Source organism: Lactuca serriola, chromosome 8, assembly GCF_051521515.1.
Source record: "Lactuca serriola cultivar US96UC23 chromosome 8, Lser_US96UC23_V15, whole genome shotgun sequence".
Taxonomy (NCBI): domain Eukaryota; kingdom Viridiplantae; phylum Streptophyta; class Magnoliopsida; order Asterales; family Asteraceae; genus Lactuca; species Lactuca serriola.
The window spans coordinates 215,560,353-215,587,745 of record NC_136415.1 but is presented as its reverse complement, the minus strand read 5'-3'; positions in this window follow the sequence as shown (position 1 = coordinate 215,587,745).

The window sequence follows — 27,393 nt, the reverse complement described above, 5'->3', positions numbered from 1 at the left end:
TGAGGGAGTTTTATAAAGTTTGAATTTAGGAGAGAGGAGGCTTTAATGCTCACAAAATCCGGCCATCCCCTCTCCCCATGCTCTCTCTCTTCCCAAAACATCAGTCATTAAGATTTAACCCACACTCTTCCACTTCTCTCTTCACTCTCTCTCACACTCCACCCTTCTAACACTCAAACTCTCTTCCTCTCTCTCTGAACTCACGAAAATTTTCAGTCAAGAACACCTCTCCACACTCAAATCTTCATCTTCCAAGGCTAATCTTCAAGGTATACACGAAAATCTTTCACCCTTCCTTACTTTTCCTTCTTGTTTTTAAAGGGTTTTCTTGTATTTCTCTTCCTTCTACTCCATTGTTTATGAACATTCATGAACATGTTCATGAATGTCGAGTTTGATGATGATGGTGGTAGGGTTTCACCCAAGAACAACATGCATGTTGTTTAATGGAGAAATCTAAGGACCAAAATCTATGTCAAACACTAAAGTTCGGATTTTTACAAGTCTTAAAGGTTCAAACACCTTATGCTTTCAAGTATTTCTTTTAAAAACATCACTATGACAAACATATGTCCATGAATGGTCTTCAAACCTTGATGCATGTGATGAACACCAAGCTAAAGAGCTTGATGTTCAAAGTACATTGTTAAAAGTGCATGTAAATGATTTTGTCTATAAAAATATGTAAAAGTTCTTTTCTATTCAAATCAAAACTTTTCCAGATTCCCATTAAGGTAATATGAACATCTGGAAAATCCCAAGAGTCTGTATCATTTCCTTGATTTAATAAAATTGTTGCAAGAAAACAAGGGCATAAATCACATAAAATACTTCCAGAGGTCTATAAATTCGTGGATGACCCTATGGTGAATAATGACCTCTCATTAAATTGCATCGATTTATGTTGCTGTTTAGTATGATTTTCGATTTTCTTTTTGTTTGGGTACAATAAATCACAAAACCACTTTAGAAAGTGTGACGATTGTATCTAACAATTTTCGCAGCTCTTACCTGTGGTGGGAGACTAAGAAAAATAGTTTCAGAATATTTCATCATGCCCTCCTATTTTTCCCGATTTTTGGTAGTTATAATGGCCTAAAAATAGAAAAAATAGTTATAATTATTCAAAATTGATGAAATTCTACCAGACGATCATGTCTTACATTAGGAGGTTACATAAAGATTTTGGATGATTTTTCTCTAATGTAAACTATTTTTCTTCTATTTTCTAAGGTTAAATACACTTAAATACAGATAAATACTCAAAACTGGATTATACAATATGAAAACCACTTTTGATATTTTTCCCAGATTACTTACACTGTAAATGATGTTACAAAAATTCTTGGTAATTTATTTTAACTGTTTATTATTTATTCTTCAATTAATGATTATTTAAGGGGATAAAACAACGAAAAATAGAAATACCCACTGGAAAATATTTTTTATCTTTTCTCAGTCTAGTTATGTATAATAACAGTGAAATAAAAAGTTTGGGTAATTTTGGAAACTGTTTTCTATTTATTCCAATTTTTATTGGAATAAATGCTCAAAAATCATAAAATATAATTAAACAGCTTGGAAATCCATTTTTATATTTTTCCCAGCTTAGGAATGTGTAATAACAGTAAAATCAAAAGTTTGAGAATTTTTATCCTTTGAATGCTATTTTTCGTGAGTTTATGTTGTTATGAAGACTTAAAAAAATTTGGAAAATAGTTAACCATATCAAAAATTCAAAGAACATTTTTCTGGAAAACCTCTATTGTATTTAGAATGAAAATACAAGGTTTGACAATTTTTGGAAGCTGTTTGATAATATTTTACTTTTTTGGGAATTTAAAACACATTTAAATGTGTTGAAACACCCTTAAATTTATATTACTAAATCTGGAAAATTAATATCCCAAAGTTTTATTAATCGCATAACTTGTAGAATTTCATCATTTCAGAAAAAGTGTAACCAATTAATATAAAATCCAATATTAGAACATAAACTGGCATTTCACTATATGTAGAGTTTAGTATATTAGCATTAGATTTCGACATGGAAACTCACTAGTGTGTGTTTGATGTCGTAGGATCCCGGTATTAAGACGTTGGTTTATTCTGAGGCACCACTTGTATCTACTTGAAACATTGTGAGTATTCATGCACTCCCCTATTTTCAGTTTTTATGTTTTGGGGTGGAAAAGCATGTCCAGAAAAACCATTATTTGCATGTTGTGTTTAAATTGATTTGTATCAAACACAATTGCTATTGTATTGCTATATGTCTCTATGTATGTCTATGCAACACGGAACATGAGAACTTATCGTACTAAGTGATGGGTTTTAGCCATAAGAACTTTCCTATGTGCGCATGCAAAACCCTAATGCTTGGATCTAGGCTTTCTAATTAAACATGCTTTGAATCCAAGACTTCTAATGGCTAATTAGGTTAAATAACAATATTGAAACAGATCAAGAACCATACCTTTGAATTCCTTGTTGATCTTGTTGTCTTGGAGCTTCTAGAGTCACAATTGTCACTCCTCTAATGGCTTACAAACACCAATAGCAAGGAAGATAATTTAGGAGAGAGGAGAGGGGAGGAAATCGGCCAGGGTTCTCTTACTTTAGGTGAAGTGCAGATTTCCCTTAGCCATTGGGTCTATTTATACTTGTAGACTCCTTAAGGGTTACAACCTAAACCCTAATTGGATAATCTTCTCTTAAGGCTATCCAAATCCTTTCCTTAGATAAGCAATGGACGATTTTGAAGCTATCCTAGCTTCAAGAATCCGTCCACTATATATCTATAAGGATTTATAGTCTAAAGCTTAACTATCAAACAATTGACAGTTTATACCCCTTTATTTAATTAATCTCTTTAAGTCACCAAATTAATTCCAATTAATTCTATGACTTATATTAATCAAATAACAATATATTATTCTTTATATTATTCTCATAATATATTAATAATATTTACTCTCTCTTAATAAATCATCCTATGAAGTTGCTATGGTGAAGGCAACCCAAAAGGACCATGCACAACCGGGTCAAATACTTGCCTAATATAGTTGCAGCCTTAGACACTATTCCAACAGTCTCCCACTTGGATAAGTCTAGTAACTATATGCACAAGTACAATTCGGTTTGCAATCATAGCTCTCAAAGACGCTGTCAAACTCAGATCTAATCAATCTTGTCCTTTAGATAAGGGATCGTACAGTCCTCTGTTAGATATCATGCTGACAATCCTATAGAACAGTTAGTTAAACATTTAGGTTTCTCGATCTCTGATTTATTCGACATAGAACTTAATGGAACACATCAATTCAGTTCTGACCGGGCCCGGCACATAAGTCAAATCAAATCATCGAGCGGCCGAGATATCGCTTTTACCTTCTTAGATAAAAGTTACAGATAAACTTCGACTTATATGCATTTACTTATTCATTAACTAACTATACACAACAATGCGTTTTATAACACCGAGTTACTGATGCGTTTTCGCGTTATCAATGTACAATCAATTAACAAATAATAAACCATATATCTAGGTTTTAAGATTATATGATATTATCGTCTTGCGATCACCCTTTTATATCATATTTGTAACAACCTGAAGTTGTTCATCGCCAAAAACCCATTCTACCCGTATAGCTCGTCGTAGATCGAAATGTCCCGATATCGTTTGTGGATTTAGTTAACTAAAATTTTATGTTTATTATCATTTAATGAGGGTCCAAATCATTTAGAAACTCATGACATTAGCTCAAAACATTTATTTCATAAGTTTTAGAAACGTCCTCGCTGGGTGACGGAAACTTAATCGGGTGCGACCTAAAGCCTCGTTTAAGGCTGGTATCGGGTAGAATTCCTCCGTGTCCAAGTTTTGGGAACTATATAAACGTGTTAAACCTTTCATTTGAAGCTTTTTCCTTCTCTCTCTACTCTCTCTCTAACCTCTCTCCTAAATCCAAGTTTAAGTGTCCAAAACTCAATTTTAAGGCCTCAAATCCCTAAGGTACCTTCCTAGCCTTAATCTATAGCATATTTGGCTTCCAAATTTGAGATTTAATCATGAAATGGGACACAATGTATGAGTTTACGGCCCAGGAAGCGACCTAGGCCGTAAACACCAAGTTGAACGGTTTTTAGCCCTTAAACTCCTTCCTAAACTCATTTGGACTTTAGATATGGCTAAAGGACTTCAAGATATGGACTTAGAACATTTAAAACATGGATTTTATTGGATTTGAAGGAGTTTACGGCCAAGGCACAAGCATGGGCCGTAAACTCATATTTAAGGGGTTTCTTGACCTTAAACCCTTCCAAATCACAAATAAGGCTTAGATACGAATTATAGAATATTGGTTTTAGCATTTGGACACTTGAAACATGATTTTTTGGGGACTTATGTGAGTTTACGGCCAAGGCATGTGCTTGGGCCGTAAACTCCTTAAAACATGGCATAAATTCAATTTCAAGGTGTTAGGAAGCCATCCAACACCACCAAAAGCCTTGGAATAAATCATAGGACCAACCAAAAATAGTTTAAGGACCTTAAACACATTATTTGAGGGATTTCTATGAGTTTACGGCCAAGACTTGTGCTTGGGCCGTAAACTCCTTGATTCATGGTGTTAGAATGCCAACTAAACACCCCTAAAGCCTTTAGATGAATTTTAGAAGCCCTTCCATGCAAGTTTTTAGCCTTAAAACATTTTGTATCACCCTATAGAAGAGTTTACGACCATGAGGGGGTCTCATAGGCCGTAAACTCCAAAAACCCCTCAAATGTCCCATAAAAACTCATGTTAGGCCTTGGAATAATTCTACCAATTACATTTGATTTTTTCTAGCTCCATTTAACACAATTTTCATGAGAAAATAGGAGTTTACGGCCATGAAGCCATGCTAGGCCGTAAACTCCCATAAGTGGGTCTATTTGATGTTTTAAAATCATTCCAAGTCCTTAAACCAAGCCTAGAAATTATCCCCTAAGTGTTTGAAGTCATTTTGCACCATAAACCACCCCACCATGAGTTTACGGCCGTAAACTCATGGGGAATGGGTGTTTTAGACCAAAAACTCTTATATTAGTTTACTCATGGGGAGTAAACTCAAGTCCCAAGTCCCTAGTGTCATTTCACGTCCTTAAACGCCACCCGGGTCCCTCCAAACACTTGTATCGGAGTGTTTTCGCGACTTGAAGCAAGTGTCCCTAACATATAAATAAACTAAGTCCTAATTAGATACAAATGTGTATCTTTACATTATAATTAGGAACCTCGTGTATTTACAAGCCTCGGATCAACTCTTAGCGTCCAAATCGACACATTTCTCGTCCGGTGAGTTCATACCCCTACGCCTTTTTCCGTGTTTTTCAATGTTTTCAGGGGGGGGGGGGCGGGGGGAATAGAAGCAAACTATAACTGTTTTCGAATTATAACATTGATGTATTTCAAATAATATCTGGCAAACTTATAAACTCTTTTACTCCTTATGTATTATGTTGAGCATAAGAAATGATTTATCAATTTCAACTAAATGGATTTTAGTTAAGAAAATAACCAAACTAATCAAATTATTATGGGAATAACTTGGGCTTCTATATTTCTCTTTATATCATGTACTGATATCTGTATAAAGTTATTAGATAAACTATGTCTGATTCATTTTATCTCCGTATCATTTGAATGTATTGTCAGATAGTTTCTTGTATGTAACTATTTTCACTGCATCATGTCTTAAAATCTTTGTATGTCTGGTATCGTATGAGAATCCTGTGATTAGTTTAATACTAGCTTGTGAGATAGTCACTACCCTTTATGGATGATCAAGTAAATCCTCTCCGGAAGTGTAACCAGAGTCTCCTGGAGGGAGAGCGAAGAATTTGTGAATAGATCTATTCGAGACTGACAATCCCACACCTTAACTGCTAGCTACAGTTAGGCGGGCACGCCTGGGGTGACAAATTCTGTATATCGTCCGACGTCTGACTAACGTCAAGGAGGTCTCGTTGTCGTATCAGCATGGTTACCCGACTCACAATACGTATTATTATAAACTTATTCACAGCTGGAAATTTGTTTAGAATCTATATCTCGTTCGGGATGATAATCCCATGGTCTTGTATCTCTATCGTGTTCGGGATGGTAATCCCATGGTTTTGAAACTAAATCTTATACGGGATGATAATCCCATGATTTTATCGATCTATCTTTTATCAAATTCGGGATAGTGATCCCATGGTTTTATCAAACATTCTTATTCGGGTTAGTAGTCCCATGGTTTTCAATCTATATTTTCGAGTATATCAAACTACCTTGTAACTGGTTCGGGATGTTAGTCCCAAGATTTTCAAAATACTTTCTGTCTACGGTTCATCTAAATTATAGTTTTGTATATTAAACTATACTCTGTGTTATTTAATCAATCTTGCATTTAGGAAAATATGGGATTTTCCTAGGGTTAACTTAAAACGTGTAACTGAACTGTAATGTAAGATAACGAAACTATTTAACATAAGAAAATATGGGATTTTCTTGGATAACAAACCTTTTCGGAAAACTAAAGGAAACTGATACATTTTCACAAAACAAAACCGCTTATGAACTCACCAGCTTTATGCTGATTTTCAAACTGCTTGTATTCTCAGGTCCGAGTTAGACAGGTACCCGGTGATAACTTTTGTACAATTTACTTTTGAACCAAATGTAAATTTTCATATATATGTAATGTAATGGTTGTTTACTGTGATTACTATGTACATTGGATTTGATACACAACATGGAGTCAACCCCGGGAACGTTTCCACCTGTGGTTTTCGGGGTGTGACAATATTCCATAAGGTGATTCCAGCTAGCGCGGGTTTGTTCCAATGCTCAAAACTAGTTCATAAGCACTCATGAACGTTGCAGCAACCCTTTGCTATGTCTAAAACCATTTAGACAATCTACACACCAATTCATGACAATCTTCATTCATATCTACTTCCAACATATGAATGATTGTGGACAATTTGAATAATTCGATTATTCCTAATAAACTCAATTATTCTGGAAGTCAAAACATGCAAAGTGAAACAATAGTTAAACAATTAACATAAGACAGTAACATTACTCATAAATAAAACTCCTTTATTTAATCATCAAACGTTAATTACATTTATCTATTACACGTTTCTACTACTATCTAATCTATGTTAATATCATCCTTCAGCCCAATACTCCTAGCATGCTGTAAGTGCTTAACCCTACTCAGTCCCTTCGTAAGCGGATCTGCTGGGTTATCTTCTGATGATATCCTCTTCACTACGAGTTGTCCTTCTTCTACACGATGTCTAATGAAGTGATATTTTCTGTCGATATGTCTTGATCTACCATGATCCCTCGTTTCCTTGGTTAAGGCAACCACTCCTTCGTTATCTCAGAAAATCTCCATGGGCTCCTTTATGGCAGGTACAACTCCAAGATCACCGATGAAGTTCTTTAGCCATATTGCCTCCTTCGACGCTTCGCTTGCTGCAATGTATTCTGATTCGCACGTTGAATCAGCTACGGTTTCCTGTTTGGAACTCTTCCATGTCACTGCTCCTCCATTTAGGGTAAAGACCCAGCCCAACTGCGAACGGTAGTTGTCCCTGTCGGTCTGAAAACTGGCGTCACTGTTCCCTCGCACCTTCAAGTCATCACTCCCTCCGAGGACTAAGAACCATTCCTTCTTCCTCCGAAGGTACTTAAGGATATTCTTCACCGCAATCCAATGTGCTCTGCCAGGGTTCCCTTGATATCTGCTAACCATGCTCAAAGCAAAGGCTACATCAGGGAGAGTACAAGTCATAGCGTACATGATTGAGCCAACTGCGGAAGCGTATGGTACTCAGCTCATTTCTGCTATTTCAGCTTCGGTACTCAGACTTTGAGTCTTACTCAACTTGGCATTACTTTGTATCGGTAATTCTCCCTTCTTCGAGTTTTCCATACTAAATCGTTTTAGTACTTTATCCAAGTAAGTATCCTGACTAAGTCCAATTAGTCTCTTACTTCTTTCTCTTACTATTCTTATTCCCAAAATGTAAAAAGCCTCTCCGAGGTCCTTCATAGCGAAGAACTTCCCGAGCCAGGACTTAACCTCCTGCAGAGTCGGAATGTCGTTTCCTATGAGTAATATGTCATCGACATATAGAACGAGGAAGCTTACTATACTCCCACTGGCTTTGACATATACACATGATTCATCTTCGCTTCGTACAAATCCAAACTCTTTGACTTTCTCATCGAAGCAAAGATTCCATCTGCGAGACGCTTGCTTAAGTCCATAAATGGACTTCTCAAGCTTACACACTCTATTCGGATGCTTCGGATCCACAAACCCCTCTGGCTAAGCCATGTAAACATCCTCAGCCAACTTCCCGTTAAGGAAAGCGGTCTTGACATCCATTTGCCAAATCTCGTAATCATGAAATGCGGCAATTGCTAGCATCACTCTAATAGATTTAATCTTCGCAACTGGTGAGAAGGTCTCATCATAGTCAACTCCGGGAGTTTGAGTAAAGCCCTTCGCAACCAATCGTGCTTTATATGTGTGTACCTTTCCATCCACGTCGGTCTTCTTCTTAAAGATCCACTTGCACCCAACGGTCTTACGTCCGGGCACATAATCAACCAAATTCCAAACTTGGTTGTCATACATGGATTGGATCTCGCTATCCATTGCCTCTTTCCATTTCGCAGACTCCGGGCCTGCCATGGCTTCCTTATAGCTATTAGGTTCATCAAGATTTATTAGTGTACCATCACTAATATACGTGTCCGGATGAACTCTAACTCTATCGGAGCGTCTAAGAGGTAAGGACTCGTCAATTGGTTCAACCGGAGTTTCCTCCTCGGGTTGAGTGCCAGCGGTAGAGGTTCCTTCATCTATCGACTCTTGAATCTCTTCAATCTCGATTTGCCTCCCACTGTCTCCTTGGCTTATGAGTTCTCGCTCTCGGAAAACTCCTCTCCTCGCAACGAAGACAACATTGTCCTTCAGTCTATAGAAGAGATATCCAAAGGATGTATGCTGGTAGCCGATGAAAATACATCGCTCACTTCGAGGTTCGAGCTTGTCGTGAGTATCTCGTCTTACGAAAGCCTCGCAACCCCAAACCTTGATATTTGCCAATGAGGGAGCTTTCCCTGTCCACATCTCATGAGGTGTTTTGGCAACCTTCTTAGTAGGGACTCGGTTAAGGATATGGGCGCCAGTCTCTAAGGCATACCCCCAAAAAGAGATAGGTAGTGAAGCACGACTCATCATAGAGCGAACCATATCTAATAAGGTTCGATTACGCCTTTCTGCCACACCATTCAACTGTGGTGTCCTAGGAGGCGTCAATTGCAAAACTATTCCACACTCCTTGAGATAATCATGGAACTCAAGACTTAGGTACTCTCCTCCTCGATCGGATCGAAGTATCTTGATTTTCCTGCCCAATTGATTCTCCACTTCATTCTTAAACTCTTTGAACTTTTCAAAGGTTTCTGACTTTTGCTTGATCAAATAGATATACCCATATCTACTATAATCATCGGTGAAAGTCATGTAGAAGTGGTTCCCATCCTTCGTGGTTGATCTAAACGGTCCACATACATCGATATGTATTAGGTCCAATAGACCCTCACCCCTATCACATGTACTCATGAAGGGTGACTTAGTCATCTTTCCAAGTAAACAAGACTCGCATGTGTCATCTTCCCTAAGGTCGAATGGCTCCAACACTCCATCCTTTTGGAGTTGGGTTATGCGTTTCTTGTTTACATGTCCAAGACGACAATGCCACAAGGATGCTTTATCCATACTAGTGGAAGAATCTATATTCAAAACATCATTTCCTAAGTTATCAACAATCATAACAGTTTCATATATTCCATTACATGGTATAGCTTCAAAGTAAAAGACACCATTTAGATAAGCCAAAATAGAACCATTCTCATTATTAAAAGAAAATCTAAATCCTTGTCTATATAAACCATGAAATGAAATGATGTTTCTAGCCATTTCTGGTGAATAGCAACAATTGTTCAAATCTAAACACAAATTATTCCTAAGCACTAAAGAATACACTCCAATCTTGGTCACAGGTGACGATCTTCTGTTCCCCATGATTAGATTGATCCTTCCTTGCTCCACATCCCTACTTCTTCTTAGTCCCTGCACATTAGAACAAATGTGGTAACCACAACTGGTATCAAGAACCCAAGAAATAGCATGATTAGAATCGTTAGATTTAATTGTGTATATACCTGCGAAAGATGGCTTGATCTTTCCTTCCTTGATTGCTTGCAGGTATTCTGGGCAGCTTCTCTTCCAATGTCCTATCTTGTGGCAGTGGTGGCACTCTGCCTCCTTCGGGTTAGGACAGGGCTTAGCGGGATCAACTTTGGTCCCACTAGAAGAGGCACCATCTCGGGCTTTAACCTCGCGATAGTTCTTTGATGAAGCTTTTCTCTTCTTTCCCTTTCCTTGACCAATAGCCAAGACAGGAGCAGCAGACGGATTAGGAGTTGGTGCAACAGACTTGTCTTTGAAGTTGCTCTCAGCGACCCTCAAAAGACCTTGGAGTTTGCTTATGGTGACCTCTTCTTTGTTTATGTGGTAGGTCATCCTAAATGGGTTGTACATCGGAGGCAAAGAGTGAAGCACCACGTCGATCGCCAAGTCTTCCCCAAAGTCAACATTTAACTTGCGAAGGCGGTTGATATACCTTTGCATCTTTTGCAAGTGCACGGTAAGAGATTCTCCATGACCCATTTTAGCGGAAATCATGTTGGTGAAAATCTCATAATGCTCTTGTCTCGCGTTTTGGTGGTATCTCTCCAATAAGTCATAATGCATCTCGTACGGGTACATGTCCTCGTAGGACTTTTGAAATTCGGAGTTCATGGTGGCAATCATGATGCAATGTCCCTTCGTTGCATCTCGCTCATGAGTTTCAAAAGCGGTGATTTCAGCCGGAGTAGCGATTTCGGGGTTGATCTTCTCAAGCTTCTCATCGAGGACATACTCCTTATCCTCATAGCGAGCAATGGTGCGAATGTATCTTATCCATTTGTAACAACCTGAAGTTGTTCATCACCGATAACCCGTTCTACCCGTAAAGATTCTCCGTTTGTCAATCGTTTCGTTTTCGTATTGGGTTGAATAATTTAAATTTATATGTTATTATAAATCCAATGAGTGTCCAAATCCTTTAGGAACTCATGAATCTAGCCCAAAAATGTTTATTTCAAAAAGTTAGAAATGTCCCCGCCGGGTGACGGAAACTTAATCGGGTGCGACCTAAAGCCTCGTTTAAAGCCGGTATCGGGTAGAATTCCACTGTGTCCAAGTTTTAGGACCTATATAAACATGTTTAAACATTCATTTGACGCCTTCAAATTAGAGATTAAAACATGAAATAAGACCTTGTAGATGAGTTTACGGCCCTGGAAGGAACTTGGGCCGTAAACACATAAAAAGTGGGTTTTTATGCCTTTAAACCCCTCCTAAACAATTTTGGGATCTTAGATATGGCTTAATGACTTTATGGAATGCACCTAGAATGCCTTAATCTATAATTTGGAGGCTTGCATATGAGTTTACGGCCAAGGATAGTGTTTAGGCCGTAAACTCATGATTAAAGGGTTTTTAAGCCCTTAAACCCTTCCAAAACCTCAACAAGACATGGATATGACTTCTAGAATAATTGCTTTAGCCTTGGAACACTTTAAACATAATTTTTGGAGGACTTATATCAGTTTACGGCCAAGGCATGTGCTTGGGCCGTAAACTCCTTGAAACAAGGTGTAAACTCATTTTAAGGTGTTAGAAAGCCACTTTAACACCCCTAAAGCCTTGGAATTATTTCTAGAAGTGCATACAAACAAGTTTTTGGCCTTAAAACACAAGAAATACCTCTATAGGAGAGTTTACGGCCATGAAGGGGGTCTCATGGGCCGTAAAATCCAAAAACCCCTCAAAAGTTCCATAAAATTTCATATAAGGCCTTGAAACATTTTTTGCAATCACATGTGACTTGTTTGGAACCAATATCACACTTATTCATGGAGATTTGAGAGTTTACGGCCATGAGTCCTAAGCTAGGCCGTAAACTCCCTTATGTATGTCATTTTGATGATTAAAAATAATTTCAAGCCCTTAAACCAAGCCTAGAAATTATCCCTTAAATGTTTCAAGCCATTTAGTGCCATAAATCACCCCACCATGAGTTTACGGCCGTAAACTCATGGGGAGAGGGTCATTAGGGCCATAAAATCCTTAAGGAGTTTACTCTTGAAGTCCCAATTCAATATCCTAGCTTAATGTGTCCCCAAATGCCACCCGGGTCCCTCCAAACACTTGTATCAGGGTGTTTTCGCGATTAGAAGTAATTGTCCCTAACAAATAAATAAACTAAGTCCTAATTAGATACAAATGTGTATCTTTACATTATGCTTAGGAACCTCGTGCGTTTGCAAGCCCCGAACCAACGTTTAGCATCCGAAATCGTCACGTTTTTCGTTCGGTGAGTTCATACCCCTACGCTTTTCTGTGATTTTCAATGTTTTCAGGGGGGAATACAAGCAAACTATAAATGTTTTCAAAACATAACATTGATGTGTTTCAAATAATATCTGGCAAATTTATAAACACTTTTACTCCTTATGTATTATGCTGAGCATAAGGAATGATTTATCAATTACAACTAAATGGATTTTAGTTAAGAAAATAACCAAACTAATCAAATTATTATGGGAATAATTTGGAGTTCTGTAATTCTCTTTATATCATGTATTGATATCTATATAAAGTTATTAGATAAACTATGTCTGATTCAGTTTATCTCCGTATCAATTGAATGTATTTCCAGATAGTTTCTTTGTATGTATCCATTTTCATTGTATCATGTTTCATAATCTTGGTATGTTTGATATCGTATGAGAATCCTGTGAATAGTTTAGTACTAGTTTGTGAGTAGTCACTACCCTTTATGGATGATCAGTAAATCCTCCCCGGAAGTGTAACCAGAGTCTCCTGGAGGGAGAGCGAGGAATTTGTGAATAGATCTATTCGGGACTGACAATCCCACACCTTAACTGCTAGCTACAGTTAGGCGGGCACGCCTGGGGTGACAAATTCTGGAGATCGTCCGACGTCTGACTAACGCCAAGGAGGTCTCGTTTTCGTATCAGCATGGTCACCCAACTCACAATATGTATTAATATAAGTTTATTCACAGCTTTGGTTTTAGAATCTATATCTTGTACGGGATGGTAATCCCATGACTTTATCCAATTGTCTTATATCTCGTTCGGGGTAGTGATCCCATGGTTTTATCAAACAATCTTATAACAAATTCGGGATGATAGTCCCAAGGTTTTCAATATATAGTTTTGTGTATTAAACTATACTCTGTGTTATTAAATCGGTCTTGTAATTAGGAAAATATAGGATTTTCCTGGGGTAACGTATATCGCGTAATTCAACTGTAACGAAAGATAACCAAACTAACTTTACATAAGAAAATATGGGATTTTCTTGGATAATAAACCTTTTCGGAAAACTAAAGGAAACCGATACATTTTCATAAAACAAAACTGCTTATGAACTCACCAGCTTTATGCTGATTTTCAAACTGCTTGTATTCTCATGTCCAAGTTAGACAGGTACCCGACGATATCTTTTGGTGAAGACGGAGTGCTCAGAAGACTCGTCTCAACTTTTGTTTATATGATATATGTATAACACTTGTACCAGTTACTTTTGAATCAAATGTAAACTTTCAAATATATGTAATGTAATGGTTGTTTACTGTGATTACTATGTACATTGGATTTGATACTCAACATGGAGTCAACCCCGGAAACGTTTCTGCCTTTGGTTTTCGAGGTGTGACAGATTGGTATCGGAGCCCTTGTTTATAGTGAATGGAGTATACCAAACCTTACATGGTATAAAACTATAAACATTAAGGGGCCTAAGTGCTCTGAACTAAAAGTATCCTACAAAATATAAGTATTTTCAAAAGTATTTATGTATGTCGAGCCGTCAAGATCCATAACTACAAATAGAACAAAACATAAGTAAATGGGTGTTGTACGCTGCAGTTAAACCTGAGCAGTTTTGTAGTCGTGTCTAGGGTCAATATGGCCTGGCCAACTATATTCATTCGAGACACGGCCAACATGTGCTTGGGAGTGACTGTGGTATGCGGCATACCTAAAACTTACCCAATATCCCAAACAACAAATCGTCACTGCAGCGAACCATGAAATACTATGGGAGTATTTCTCGAGCCGATCCTTTGTAGAAATCCTCGTATACGCGTTATTCCTCGATCATTTCTTTAGCGATAACTTATCTGCCCTGATAATTCATTCCTGCTTTATCGCTTAATAGAATTATATGTTTGTCTTAAAGAGATATCCCTTGTTTCATATCTCTTGATTTAATGTAGGGGACTTACCATCCTCTTTTTCCTAATCACTTTAGATCGAAATGTCTTCAAAGAAAGGATCCAGTTCAAGTAACAACAGCCCTCCGGCGCCACCCTCATCTCGCTTTGACCCTGTGATGTTCCAGCTGGCTGTTTCTGCTGCAGTGATGGCTGTAATGACGATCTTGAACCCTAACAAGTCCATTGGTCTAGGATATAACCCCTACCCCCAAAACCATGAAAATGTTTAGGAGCCTCAAAATGAAAACGATAAGAGTAAAAAGCGAAAAGGTTAGAGTTCCCAAGGATCCTCCAAGAGGCGCGGAATTTTGGCAGTTCAAGCTATCACTACTCCTGTCGTTATGCCTACAGTTCAAGCTGCTGCTACTCCTGTTGCTCTGCCTATAGCTCAAGCACCTACAACTAGGTATGCGGGTAATCTCCCTTGGTGCAACAAGTGCAAATATCACCATTATACCCCTGGCATGTGCTTCAATAGGATCTGCAAAAGATGTGGCAAAAAGGGCCACTCCGCTCAAAATTGCAAAACACCAGTTCATCTAATCAATCAAGCTTTTGGATCAAGTACCGGACAGGCCTGCTATGGTTGTGGAGAAATCGGGCATTTCAAGCGAAACTGCCCAAAGGCAGCAACCACCAACAACATCAACAACGCCAAGATGGTTTTAGCTATGAAGCAAGAGAAACCAGTCGCTGATCCCACCGCCGCGGGTATATTTCTTCTCGACAATTCATATGTTCGCATTCTTTTCGAATCTAGTTTCAAGAAAGTTTTATTAGTCATTCATTCAAATATCTTCGTAAATATAGTCCTCGTCTAATAATCGAAACATTTTCCGTCAATATGGTTACCAATGAGAATGAGTGCACTAGCGAATTATCCCCAAGCTACATCCTTACATTGAGTAATCATTCTTTCCTCATTGCTCTGATGTCAGTTTCGATAAAGAGCTTTGATGTTATCTTTGACATGTATCAGTTGAGTCCAAATCATATTAATACACTTCTTTATGAAAAAGTTATTCAACTCAACTTTTCCCTCTGACCGGACCCTCATGAGATATGGTGTCAAGCTTGGCCCAAATCTTTGCATCATTTTCTGAATCAAAGCTCGAAAACTCCTGCAAAAAGGAGTGTTAGGTATTCCTAATCCATGCAATCAGCGAGAAACAAGAAGTTAAAGATCTCTAGAGCATCCCCGAAAACTGTAGTATTCCTGATATCTTCCCGAAGAGCTCCCAAGAATTTCTTCCGAACGCCAAGTCGAGTCTCATGTCAATCTAATCCCTAGAACTATCCTCGTAGCCAAACTTCTGTATCGTTTTACTCCAGCAGAAATGCAGGAGTTCTTCAATCAGCTTAATGAGTTAACCGTCAAAACCGATATCCTCTTTCCCGAATAGATGACTTCTTCGATAACTTCAGGCAGCCAGCTACTCCTCGAAGATATACCTTAGGTCAAGACACCATAAGCTACGAGATCATGAGAGTGATGCTTCAAGGCAGCATTCAAGGCCCAATATGATCACTAGGAGTTCATATTGATACCGTTCGGTTAAACCATTCAACCTTGGTTATGTAGTTAGCAATTAAGGCATACACGTGGCTTCTCATAAGGTCGAAGCAATAGATAATTGATCGGCACCGAAGACATCCATAGAAAACCGGTCAATTCTTGGGTTTTGCCAGCTATTATGAGAACAATGTAAAACTTCACTAGATTGATAGAAGAGTTATAGAAATGTCCAATGAAAACCTTAGGAAATTCCAAGTGGATATCGTGTCCTACTAATAGTCTCGCCCTGGAAACACATGCCACACTATGGGGAGCAAGGAAAGTTTAAACTTGTGGTACAATAGACCCTTCGAGATCCTCATTAGGATCCATCCCGTAGCCTTCGAACTCCGAGTACCTTCAGAACTTAGAAACGTCAATCCTATCTCCAACGTTCCGAATTTTTAGAAGTACTTGTCCGATGAAACCTTACTAATTCCTCTTGAACAAATCGAGACCATAGACCGAGAGACCAAACGTACGAAACAAAGGCATATCCCAATAGTGAGGGTTCACTGGAGCGCCCAGCGGAGACCCGATTCCACTTGAGAGCATGAAGATCCGAGGCAACAAATCTATCCGTATCTCATTCCAATTCATGATCTATATCTTAATCTTTGAATTTCGGGACGAAATTCCCTCTAACGGAGGGATAATGTAACAACCCGAAGTTGTTCATCACCGATAACCCGTTCTACCCGTAAAGATTCTCCGTTTGTCAATCGTTCCGTTTTCGTTTTGGGCTGAATAATTTAAATTTATATGTTATTATAAATCCAATGAGTGTCCAAATCCTTTAGGAACTCATGAATCTAGCCCAAAAATGTTTATTTCAAAAAGTTAGAACCGTCCCCGCCGGGTGACGGAAACTTAATCGGGTGCGACCTAAAGCCTCGTTTAAAGCCTGTATCGGGTAGAATTCCAACGCGTCCAAGTTTTAGGACCTATATAAACGTCTTTAAACAGTCATTTGAAGCTTTTTCTTCCTCTATCTACTCTCTCTAACCTCTCTCCTAAATCCAAGTTTAAGGGTCCAAAACTCAATTTTAAGGCCTCAAATCTCTAAGGTACCTTTCTAAGCTCATTGTATAGCATATTTGGCCTTCAAATTAGAGATTAAAACATGAAATAAGACCTTGTAAATGAGTTTACGGCCCTAGAAGGAGCTTGGGCCGTAAACACATAAAAAGTGGGTTTTTATGCCTTTAAACCCCTCCTAAACAATTTTGGGACTTAGATATGGCTTAATGACTTTATGGAATGGATCTAGAATGCCTTAATCTATAATTTGGAGACTTGTATATGAGTTTACAGCCAAGGATAGTGTTTAGGCCGTAAACTCATGATTAAAGGGTTGTTAAGCCCTTAAACCCTTCCAAAACCTCAACAAGACATGGATATGACTTCTAGAATAATTGCTTTAGCCTTAGAACACTTTAAACATAATTTTTGGAGGACTTATGAGTTTACGGCCAAGGCATGTGCTTGGGCCGTAAACTCCTTGAAACAAGGTGTAAACTCATTTTAAGGTGTTAGAAAGCCACTTTAACACCCCTAAAGCCTTGGAATAATTTCTAGAAGTGCATACAAACAAGTTTTTGGCCTTAAAACACAAGAAATCCCTCTATAGGAGAGTTTACGGCCATGAAGGGGGTCTCATGGGCCATAAACTCCAAAAACCCCTCAAAAGTTCCATAAAATTTCATATAAGGCCTTGAAATAATTTTTGGAATCACATGTGATTTGTTTGAAACCAATATCACACTTATTCATGGAGATTTGAGAGGTTACGGCCATGAGTCCTAAGCTAGGCCGTAAACTCCGTTATGTATGTCATTTTGATGTTTAAAAATAATTTCAAGCCCTTATACCAAGCCTAGAAATTATCCCTAAAATGTTTCAAGCCATTTTGTGCCATAAATCACCCCACCATGAGTTTACGGCAGTAAACTCATGGGGAGAGGGTCATTAGGGCCGTAAACTCCCTAAGGAGTTTACTCTTGAAGTCCCAATTCAATATCCTAGCTTAATGTGTCCCCAAATGCCACCCGGGTCCCTCCAAACACTTGTATCGGGGTGTTTTCGCGATTAGAAGTAATTGTCCCTAACAAATAAATAAACTAAGTCCTAATTAGATACAAATGTGTATCTTTACATTATACTTAGGAACCTCGTGCGTTTGCAAGCCCCGAACCAACGTTTAGCATCCAAAATCGTCACGTTTCTCGTTCGGTGAGTTCATACCCCTACGCTTTTCTGTGATTTTCAATGTTTTCAGGGGGGAATACAAGCAAACTATAAATGTTTTCAAAACATAACATTGATGTGTTTCAAATAATATCTGGCAAATTTATAAACACTTTTACTCCTTATGTATTATGCTGAGCATAAGGAATGATTTATCAATTACAACTAAATGGATTTTAGTTAAGAAAATAACCAAAGTAATCAAATTATTATGGGAATAATTTGGAGTTCTGTAATTCTCTTTATATCATGTATTGATATCTATATAAAGTTATTAGATAAACTATGTCTGATTCAGTTTATCTCCGTATCAATTGAATGTATTTCCAGATAGTTTATTTGTATGTATCCATTTTCACTGTATCATGTTTCATAATCTTGGTATGTTTGATATCGTATGAGAATCCTGTGAATAGTTTAGTACTAGTTTGTGAGTAGTCACTACCCTTTATGGATGATCAGTAAATCCTCCCCGGAAGTGTAACCAGAGTCTCCTGGAGGGAGAGCGAGGAATTTGTGAATAGATCTATTCGGGACTGACAATCCCACACCTTAACTGCTAGCTACAGTTATGCGGGCACGCCTGGGGTGACAAATTCTGGATATCGTCCGACGTCTGACTAACGCCAAGGAGGTCTCGTTGTCGTATCAGCATGGTTACCCAACTCACAATATGTATTAATATAAGTTTATTCATAACTTTGGTTTTAGAATCTATATCTTGTACGGGATGGTAATCCCATGACTTTATCCAATTATCTTATATCTCGTTCGGGGTAGTGATCCCTTGGTTTTATCAAACAATCTTATAACAAATTCGGGATGATAGTCCCAAGGTTTTCAATATATAGTTTTGTATATTAAACTATACTCTGTGTTATTAAATCGGTCTTGTAATTAGGAAAATATAGGATTTTCCTGGGGTAACGTATATCGCGTAATTGACTGTAACGAAAGATAACCAAACTAACTTTACATAAGAAAATATGGGATTTTCTTGGATAATAAACCTTTTCGGAAAACTAAAGGAAACCGATACATTTTCATAAAACAAAACCGCTTATGAACTCACCAGCTTTATGCTGATTTTCAAACTGCTTGTATTCTCAGGTCCAAGTTAGACAGGTACCCGGCGATATCTTTTGGTGAAGACGGAGTGCTCAGAAGACTTGTCTCAACTTTTGTTTATATGATATATGTATAACACTTGTACCAATTACTTTTGAATCAAATGTAAACTTTCAAATATATGTAATGTAATGGTTGTTTACTGTGATTATTATGTACATTGGATTTGATACTCAACGTGGAGTCAACCCCGGAAACGTTTCTGCTTTTGGTTTTCGGGGTATGACACCATTTGCTAAAGTTCTTTCCATCGAAGGTGACCTTTTGGAAAAGGCTCATCAACGTGAAAGAACTAGGAGCAGCGTTGTTTGCGTTCGACATCTACAAAAAGAAAAGGACAAAGATAGATTAGAATAAGAATCCCTAATTATCACCCAATAAGAAAAATTAGGGCTAGGATCCAACAATAACATTTACATACTAGAAAAGGGATGTCGTAATCTAACATGCAAATAAATTGAAGGTAAGTGAATGACGATTCACTAATTCTCCATCACAAAAACCTAAACTATTAGTCCTAAGTGTATTGAGAATTCCTAGGTTCGGATGAGATTCATTGAAACAATTCAATCGCATGTTAAATCTCGATATGCCCCTCTTGTTTGTGACTGGGATACCGAGGATCACAAAGCGGGTGTGAATTACCATGCAAATTCACATGGTGCCTTCATTGTAACGATCACCTATTCGATGTGCCGGTAAACCACACACGCTCCATCGAACTATGATAAACAATGAATCACCCTTCGCCACCTTTGCTTAGAACCAATTAGTGTGCCGGTAAAGCACACACGCTCCACTAACTTCTTAGCAAGGGTGCAAAGTGTAATTTCATGGGATTGCATCAATTCACTTTTCCTAAAGTAACTAAGATTGGGATATTTTAAAAAATGTGTAGTTACTTTGTATACTTATTATACTTTTAATGAGAGGATGAGGTTGCCCTATCCTACCCGTTCGGCTAACGACCCTCCACCAATCAAGCAAGCGGTGGGTGTGAGTGTACACCCATTAAGCGCCATTTTATAGGCCGCAACCTTATACCCACCTTATAGATCGGCATCGTGAATGAGGCCTACTAACGGTAAGACTAGCATTTAGTTATATATATATATATATATATATATATATATTATTCTAGTAATATCACATTAGTATAGGGTTGTATTTTAAACCTTTTAAAATCTAGGGTTTGAAATTTAAGTTGTCTAAATTAAAACTTTTAATCACAAAATATAAATTTCAAAACTTGAGGACAAGTTTTAAAAATTTAAAACATGGAGGATCAAATAATAAATAATTCCAATTAACAATTAATTTCCTAATTATCTATATTTGATTTTATTCAAGATTTCTTTTTAAGATAATTACCAAAATAATCAAATAATTAATTAATTATCATATAAGGAAATTAAATATTTTATTAGTTGATAAATATATTTAATTAGATAAAGATAATAGTCATATACATATATATATATATATATATATATATATATATATATATATATATATCAAAAAATCGGATTTAAGTTGATCTAATATGATTAAGGTAAGTTTCCATAAGATAATTATGAACAAATCCCGAATCTGGCCATTCCTGACGCCTAGACTCGCCGAGTGCACAAAGGGACTCGCCAAGTCAGGCCAACTCGCCGAGTCCACTTTGGAACTCGCCGAGTCCAATACTCAGAAACCAAAAAATCGAATTTTGCAGGTTTGTTTCAGTTAATCAAGCAAAAATTTAATGAAAACCAAGCTAGGCTCTGATACCACTGATGGGTTTTAGCCATAAGAACTTTCCTATGTGTGCATGCAAAACCCTAATGCTTGGATCTAGGCTTTCTAATCAAACATGCTTTGAATCCAAGACTTCTAATGGCTAATTAGGTTAAATAACAACATTGAAACAGATCTAGAACCATACCTTTGAATTCCTTGTTGATCTTGTTGTCTTGGAGCTTCTAGAGTCACAATTGTCACTCCTCTAATGGCTTACAAACACCAATAGCAAGGAAGATGATTTAGGAGAGAGGAGAGGGGAGGAAATCGGCCAGGGTTCTCTTACTTTAGGTGAAGTGCCGATTTCCCTTAGCCATGGGGTCTATTTATACTTGTAGACTCCTTAAGGGTTACAACCTAAACCCTAATTGGATAATTTTCTCTTAAGGCTATCCAAATCCTTTCCTTAGATAAGCAATGGATGATTTTGAAGCTATCCTAGCTTCTAGAATCCGTCCACTATAAATCTATAAGGATTTATAGTCTAAAGCTTAACTATCAAACAATTGACAGTTTATACCCCTTTATTTAATTAATCTCTTTAAGTCACCAAATTAATTCAAATTAATTCTATGACTTATATTAATCAAATAACAATATATTATTCTTTATATTATTCTCATAATATATTAATAATATTTACTCTCTCTTAATAAATCATCCTATCAAGTTGCTATGGTGAAGGCAACCCAAAAGGACCATGCACAACTAGGTCAAATACTTGCCTAATATAGTTGCAGCCTTAGACACTATTCCAACACTAAGGCCCTTCCCTTATCTTTAACCATTAACTCTTTGAGCCAATGTTCAATATGGATAGCGCTATTAGGAATTGACAACTCATCACTCGCCCTATTACTGGAGTGCATGATACCATATTCATCTATGGAACGATAAGCATAGATCTTGATAGGGCTTCAGTCATAGGTTTGGTTGAGACTCATTGTTTGCTCATACACATACAAACTCATTTCTCGTTATAGCAATAAACTTGTTATCAATAATAGCAATAAACTTTGTTTCTTATTAAAGCTATCTACTTGTATTTACGAAAAGCCTTATTTCAAGCTCGATTTTATAAACTTGTGAACTCACCAACAATTTTCATAGCTGACGCTCGTTTTACATGCTTTTTTAGGATATAATTAGTAAGTGGATATACAGATTCATCATCATAGAGCATGCTGCATGGTGTGGAAGTTATTTTATGAAGTTATATTTTGAATATTGTTATTTTGGGAAAACTTGTAATTTGTTTTGTTTAAGCTATGGGTTGTAAACTTTTAAAATATTGCTATGGTGATGTATCTTTATCTTTTGCAACGAAACCATTATCGCTGTCATATCTTGCGTTTCCGCTTTAGCGGGGTGTGACAAGTATCATAACAGTGTAAAGTACTAAACAAGCAACAACATCATCTATTGCATTAAAAGTAAAGTTTTAATACATGTGTGTTCTTTCATTGTATTAAGACATCAAAATATGTAATCAAAATAAAAGACGAGTCTTGTCTGTGCTCCGTCTTCTCAAAACCTGGCCATCGTAACTGTCTAACTGGTGACCTGAGAATACAAGTTATTTTGAAAGAGAGTATCAGCGTAAAGCTGGTGAATTCATAAGTATTAATGTGTCTTTGATTTGTAAAACTGTAAAGTAATGACTTGGAAACCTTTCTAAAAAGACTATATAAGTGTGAATTGTTTGAAAGCAGTTGAAAACGTTTGAATACTCTAGCAAATCCCTATGATTTCTATTAGTATAACGAGTAGCCTTCTACCAAGACCTAAATGTTTTGAAGGTAGTCTTCTACCAAGACTCGTGTGTTTTGTAAGTAGTCTTCTACCAAGACTCGTGTGTTTTCCTATAACAAAGATGGTTTTCCTTCTTTTTGACTATTACTAACAGTACCTAGTCTAACTCATCGTTTATGTGAATGTATCTAAAAATAAGGTAATAGGAAAAATATAACCTTGTAATTGTTAACCTTTTGTATTAGGATTAACACGACATCACGAATAGCGACATGTATAACCTTTGAACATCTGTAGATTGCTCAATTTTCCTCTATAGCTACAGTAGGTTTAAGGAACGGTTAGTCCCGTAAAGGTACTCCTAGTATAAGTTTTAACTGTATGCATCCGTAGATGGTCATTTACCTATGTAGCAAATAGTAGGCCAAAGCAATGGTTAGTCCCATAAAGGTACCCCTAATATAAGTAATAACCGTAGGCATCCGTAGATGTTCATCTACCACCGTTGCTAACAGGTGGGTTTCAGAATGGTTAGTCCTGTCTAGATATCCCATTGAACTAGGATAGGCAGGACAATCTACACATAGTGTACTAGTAAATCATCCTAGTGAATCTAGGTACAAGTATCCATGTAAGTGTATACAGGTAAAGGTATCTATGTAAAGGTAATCATGTAAGGTATTCATGTAAGCGTATCTATGTAGACGTATTCATGTAACATGTAATGTATAGTATAGACTCATGAATGAACTGACTCTGGTGTAATTCCTTGTAATAGGAATATTTTTTTGTATCTCCTAACTGTCCCTATAATAGTTAATAGGAAGTTAATTGATTGTCCAAGCAGGTTTATACACCCTTGTTACACAAGAGTGTGGGAAAACTGAATGAAGGATGAAAACTATAATATCAATACATATATAAGAACATAAGTATATAGATATAGTTTTGTTCAAGAAGGTAAAAGAAATGGTTTTGTAAGACATCTAAGAGTTTTGAAAAATATCTAACAATGACTTGATGTCATTTTAATAAACGTTTCAAACGTAATACTTTTGATAACATGGTATTTTTAAGATAGAAAACCATTTCATACATCACATTTTGAAGCATGTGAAATCAGATGGATGAAAACACAATTAGAAATACCTAAGAATGGATTTAATAACATACTGTTTTCTACTTGTATTCCCCCCCCCCCCAATTAAACCATTTAAAATCATTTAAAACATTGATTCAAGGGTATGAACTCACCTGTTGCAAATGGATCGGAAGGAAGTGTCGGATAAGTGCTTGGTGTCAAGTGAAGACTTAGACACGCACAAAGATCCTAATAACATATAAATACATATGTTTATAAACAAATAGTCTTTAAACAACCAATAAACAAGTCAAGACACTCTAGGACATGACAAACACTTGGTATAAGTGTTATAAGTGCAAGGAGTGTGTCTAAGTGTTGTAGGGCAAGGCTAGTGTGTTTGGGGATCAGGGAACACTCCTAAAATGAGTTTACTCCCTAAAGACCAACACCCCTTGAGTTTACGGTCGTAAAACCTTGAGTTTACGGTCGTAAACTCTTGAGTTTACGGTCATAAACTCCTAACCTTTTGACCATTTGTTGTTTTGAAGTCTTTTAAGCTATTCTGAGCATTCCTACTTCATGTTTAAGCCTTCGGAAGTGTTGTGTGGCAACAAAACACTCCTAAATGGAGTTTACGGTCTAAGGACCATTTCATCATGAGTTTACTACGTTAAACTCATGAGTTTACTACCTTAAACTCATAAGTTTATGGTATTTGTGGTTTTCTAGTCCTTAGCTCAATCATGGCACTAGTCTAGGTTAGATTTAGACATAAGGAATAACCATGAGACTTTTATGGGACTTTTATACAACTTTTGGGGTGTTTACGGTTTTGGGAGATCCCCAAACCGTAAACACATAAAAATTCAAGGTTTTGGTGCTTTTTGTGTGATAAACTCATCAAGGATGAATCTGGACAAGTCCCTAAGGTGTTGTGAAGCACCTAGGCACCCTAACATACCACTTCGGCCCTATTATTGGTGTTTACGGTTTTGGGAGCCTCCCAAAACCGTGAACACCTTGTTCTTGGTGTTCTTGGAACTTTTCTTTGATATTAACATGTATAGCAAGCTTTAAATGACTCTAGGATAGAAGCACTTACTTTGTGGAAGCTTGTAATGAATTCAAAGTCCAAGAACACTAGTGTGTGTTCTTAGTGTTCTTGGTGTTTTGGAAAACTAGTGAAAACACATAAATGGATGGATTAAAGGATGTATAATCACTAGATGTTATGTTACATCAACTAAACAAGTCGAGAAAAACTTACGTTTTCGGGAAATCGAGCGAAAACCGGGATGATACTTGAGAGAGTTTGGAATTTACTCTTTTTGAGTTTACTCTTTTAGGGTGAAGAAATGAAAAGTGGCTAATTTGAGGAGTAAACTCATGCTTATGCATGAGTTCACGGTTTTTGGATGATTTTTCGACCCAAACATAAAAGTTTGGTCGTGAACTTCTAAGACACGAGGTGTTTATGGTTTTTAAATTTCAAAACCCGAGGCGACACTTTCTTTCACCTGTTCGTTTAAAGAATAATATTAAAATAATCAAACGAACTTTAAATTTGCTAAGAATAAGTAATAATGTAATTGACCTATAAATCGAAGTGATTGACTTTTAGGGTTTGACCGAATGAAAATTTCGAGTTGTCACATCATCCCCCTGTTAAAGGGAATTTCGTCCCGAAATTAGAATTTAGGTAAGGAAATTGGTATGATTGATCGAGTCAAGAGGTGGAAACCTCCTAATCGATTGGTTCTCGCGCTCATAAGTGAATTCGGGTCCTCAGTTGGTATCCCAACGAACCTTCACTAATGGGCGACGACGTTGCTTCATCCGCTTGACCTCTCGGTCGAGGGTCACTACGGTTCTAATACGAAGGCGCGGATCTCGTTAATCTCGATCTCGTCGAGTGGCTTATGAGATTTCTAACGGAAAGGTACGGTTTAAAAAAATGAGACGCGAAGTGTAAAATGTACGTTACTGAGTTCGCAGAGTAGGTATAGTTTGTGAGATACAGGACCAATTCTGGTAAGAATCTCAGAGGTCCTATCTATATTGGATTTAGCTTCCCATGCTTTACGAAGCATATTAAGCTATTCCCAGAGTGAGACTTCCTAAAGAATTTGGTCTCTCACTTGGAATTCCAATGGTTCTTTCTCTTGCTTAACTTCCCAGTCAAGGGCCACCCCTTGCCGGGTCAAAGTCGAAAAGGGTTTTTGTGGTTTGCGAGGAGTTCTGAATAGACTACGATAGTAGGTCTGCACGACCTAGAATTTGGTGAATTTCTGCTGGCGTCTCTGCTGTTGACAAATTCTCAACGATTTTGACAAATTGAAAGAGTACTCAAAAATTCCCACATCACTAACAGTGTGTCTTAGGAATCTGAATCATCAGTTTCAAAACTCGTGTTTAGAGAACTTCGTGAAAGTTCCTCTGAAGGTAAAGTTTCCATGGGTTCTTTCTTACTACGAGGGTAGATAAGTAAGTCATTCCATGGAGAAATGACGAACTGATCCTAGTAAGAAAGGCTTACCCTACTCATTTAGCTCATGAATACTATGGGCGTATCGGTCCTATCCGAGGGGTATCACTACGGACTCGAAGTGTCCGCATCGAGTTCGGAGGGTAGTCTTCAGGACATCCTTCCCTAACACTCGAATTGGTGATACTCGGATCTCAGGTCCATTTCTGAAAGTAATTCTTTCCCTGCGTTTGCTCAATCAACTGATCTATGCGAGGCAGATATAATGATTTCTAAAGGGAATCTTAATGGAGTCCCCGATCGTCGAGGTACATATGATGCGATCCGTCGACTTCTAGAAAACTAAGACCGGAGCTCTCAAGGGTGAGAAGCCTGATCTTCCAATTCTATTGCTGAGTAGTTCGCTGAGTTGTCCGGGTTGTTCTTGTATCTCCATAGGTGTTTAGACTGTAAGGCGATCTGGTTATAAGATTCATACTGAGTTCTAAGTTTGTTCACATGCCAATGCAATTACTCGTAGTCTTGGGCAGTCTCCGTCCTGAAGTTCATATTAGAATTCATACATGGTTCAACGATAACAATCTCGTGTATACGAGTCGTGTATAATTAAGATTGTAAAGGTAGTAGAATAACTGATTCTTCTTTAAGCTCACATCCCCTTGAGAGAAAAGAAGTTAAAGTGGAATCATCAATTCTAAACCCGTAGAACCTTGATTATATATCACCCCTATGTATACATTCTTCAGTGATAGATCAACCGTATGAATCTTTGGATTGAACTTTACGTACTGCATGAGTGATATTGCGGGGATTTCTTCTGAAAGAAAAAGAACTATAAGGTACTCCATGCATGAGTACTTCGGTAATCTGATATGACGGCTTCG